Consider the following 3,231-nt stretch of genomic DNA (forward strand, 5'->3'; position numbering starts at 1 on the left):
GGTCCTAACACATCAATGTAGCTCTAAAGAAGGCAAGACAGCTGAGTTTGAGGAGATTTGGTTTGCTACCTAAAACACTTGAAACCTTCTAGATGTACCATGGAGAGCATTTTGACTGACTGCATCACTGTCTGGTATGGGGGTGGTGGTGGCTATTGAACAGGATCAAAAGAAGCTACAGAAAGTTGTAAAGTTAGTCAGCTCCATCATGGGTACTAGCCTCTGTAGTATGCAAGACATCTTCAAGGAATGGTGCCTCAGAAAGGTGGCATCCATTATTGAGGATACAGAAGCCTGAAGGCACACACTCAGCGATTCAGGAACAGCTTCTTCCCCTCTGCCATCTGATTCCTAAATGGGCATTGAACCCTTGGACACTACCTCACTTTTATATTATTTCTGTTTTTGCACTATTTTTAATTTAACTATTTTTATATACACTTACTGTAATTGATTTACTTATTGCTTTCTTTCTATATTTATCACTGAACTGCTGCCACTAAGTGAACAAACTTCACAACACGTGCCGGTGACAATAAACCTGATTCAGATTCTGATACATCCAGTCCCTCCGAATACCTTCCAATAACTTTCCCATTGCTGATGTCAGGCTCACCAGCCTCTCACTTCCTGGTTTATTTTTAAAGCCTTTCTTGAACAGCGGAACAACATTGGCTATCCTCCAATCCTCTGGCACCTCACCTGTCGCTAAGGATTATTTAACCATCTTTGCTAAGGCCCCAGCAATTTCTGCACTTGTCTCCCGCAGAGTCCGAGGGAACACCTTGCCAAGCCCTGGGGATTTATCCACCCTAACCTGTCTCAAGAGAGCAAACACCTCCTCCTCTGTAACCTGTACAGGGTCCAAGAAGTTGATGTCCTTTTGCCTCACCTCTATAGACCGTGTCCATCTCCTGAGCATACAGATGCAAACAAAGGTTCCCTGAACTTGATACCTTTACCTTTTATTCTGACAGGCTCATACAAGCTTTATACTCTCAAATTTCACTTTTGAAGGCCTCCCACGTACCAAGTACTCCTTTGCCAGAAAAGAGCCCATCCCAATCCACACTTACCGGAGCATTTCTGTTACCACCAAAACTGGCCTTTCTCCAATATAGAAGCTCAGCCCGCGGACCAGACCTAACCTTTTGCATATTTACTGTGAAGCTAATGGCATTGAACTTAATGAAGCCAAATGTTGAAACAATGCTAACTGTAGAGCTGTTATCGATGAGTGGGAGGAGAGGAGAGGATGAGAGGGTGGATAGGTAACTGAGGTCACAGAGAATCGATAAGTGCGGTAATCGCTGAGCCTGCATCTGATTCAGGATTCGAGATTGTTTATTTTCATCCTTCAGTGGATGAGTTACTCTGGATCTGATGCTGTATAAAAAAAACAATAAGCGTAAAAAAACCACAATAAATATAAAGATGAAAACGATCCCATAAAGCACAACGTGCAGGTAAAGGGGCGGTGCTGAGAGGCTGTGCAGAGTGGCTGGTGTGGATGTAGTGGTGGCGGGGTGGGTAAATGGCAGGAGGTGTTAATATCTGATAAACATTTGTGTCGTCTGATAAATCGGCCACTTTCACTTCCTCCTGTCTAATGGTGAGCCTTGGTTGTGGCGTTGAGCTGACTGGAACTGACAGGCTTGAAGGATATGAATAGTGTGTGGGCTTCAATTATTTACACCAAAATGCTATATTAACGCCAGATTACTTCCAGCTTGTGAGAGTGTACAGTAAGTAATTGAGGAAATGTATTTCTCAAATGAAGCAAGAAAATTCCTTATATGCAGAGAAGCTATTTACGAGTCCCGTAAAACTTGTAAAATAAAGTCCTTGTTTCGGTAGTTTACCACAAGGACACAGATTAAATCTTCAATTCTTTTAAAAGTCAAAGAAATACAGCAATTTAGTTAGAAAACAACTGAATTCACTAATCGGAATTTTTGGGATATGCCCTCAGTACATCGTCAAGCACCAAAGCCCAGGAAATACTTTCAAAGTGTTGTCCGCATTGTCATGTATGAGGGAGGGAGGGAAGTAATTGTGCAAAGCAAGGGGCCACAGATGGTGCTGAGGTCACTGAGGGCACAGTACTGTATCTGCTTGTGATGTTAGATGATCTCAGACAGTGTCATTTATGTCGCAGTAGGGAGGAACCATTCTGAATACACCTTCAATGTTCAGTGTAATCTGAGTCCTGATCTGCGAACACCGCAGCCCCCGCCCACGGTGTGAACCTCCCTCAGTGTGACCCTCCCACACTATCACCCCTCCCTCACTGTGACCCTCCCACACTATCACCCCTCCCACAGTGTGACCCTCCCTCAGTACCACCCCTCCCACAGTGTGACCCTCTCTCAGTACCACCCCTCCCTCAGTGTGACCCTCCCACAGTGTGACCCTCCCTCAGTACCACCCCTCCCATAGTGTGACCCTCCCTCAGTACAAACCCTCCCACGGTGTAACCCTCCCTCAGTACCACCCCTCCCACAGTGTGACTCTCCCTCGGTACCACCCCTCCCACAGTGCGACCCTCCCTCAGTACCACACCTCCCATGGTGTGACCCTCCCTCAGTACCACCCCCCACAGTGTGACTCTCCCTCAGTACCACCCCTCCCCCAGTGTGACCCTCCCTCAGTACTACCCCTCCCACAGTGTGACCCTCCCTCAGTACCACCCTCCCACAGTGTAACCCTCCCTCGGTACCACCTCTCCCACAGTGTGACCCTCCCTCGGTACCACCCCTCTCATGGTGTGACCCTCCCTCGGTACCACCCCTCCCACAGTGTGACCCTCCCTCAGTACCACCCCCCACAGTGTGACTCTCCCTCAGTACCACTCCTCCCAGAGTGTGACCCTCCCTCAGTACCACCCCTCCCACAGTGTGACTCTCCCTCAGTACCACCCCTCCCACAGTGTGACTCTCCCCCAGTACCACCCCTCCCACAGTGTGACTCTCCCTCAGTCCCACCCCTCCCACAGTGTGACCCTCCCTCTGTACCACCCCTCCCACAGTGTGACTCTCCCTCAGTACCACCCCCCCACAGTGTGACCCTCCCTCAGTACCACCCTCCCACAGTGTGACTCTCCCTCAGTACCTCCCCTCCCACAGTGTGACTCTCCCTCAGTACCACCCCCCACAGTGTGTCCCTCCCTCAGTACCACCCCTCCCACAGTGTGACCCTCCCTCAGTACCACCCCTCCCACAGTGTGACCCT

Source organism: Mobula hypostoma, chromosome 8 (genome assembly GCF_963921235.1).
Source record: "Mobula hypostoma chromosome 8, sMobHyp1.1, whole genome shotgun sequence".
NCBI classification, from domain to species: domain Eukaryota; kingdom Metazoa; phylum Chordata; class Chondrichthyes; order Myliobatiformes; family Myliobatidae; genus Mobula; species Mobula hypostoma.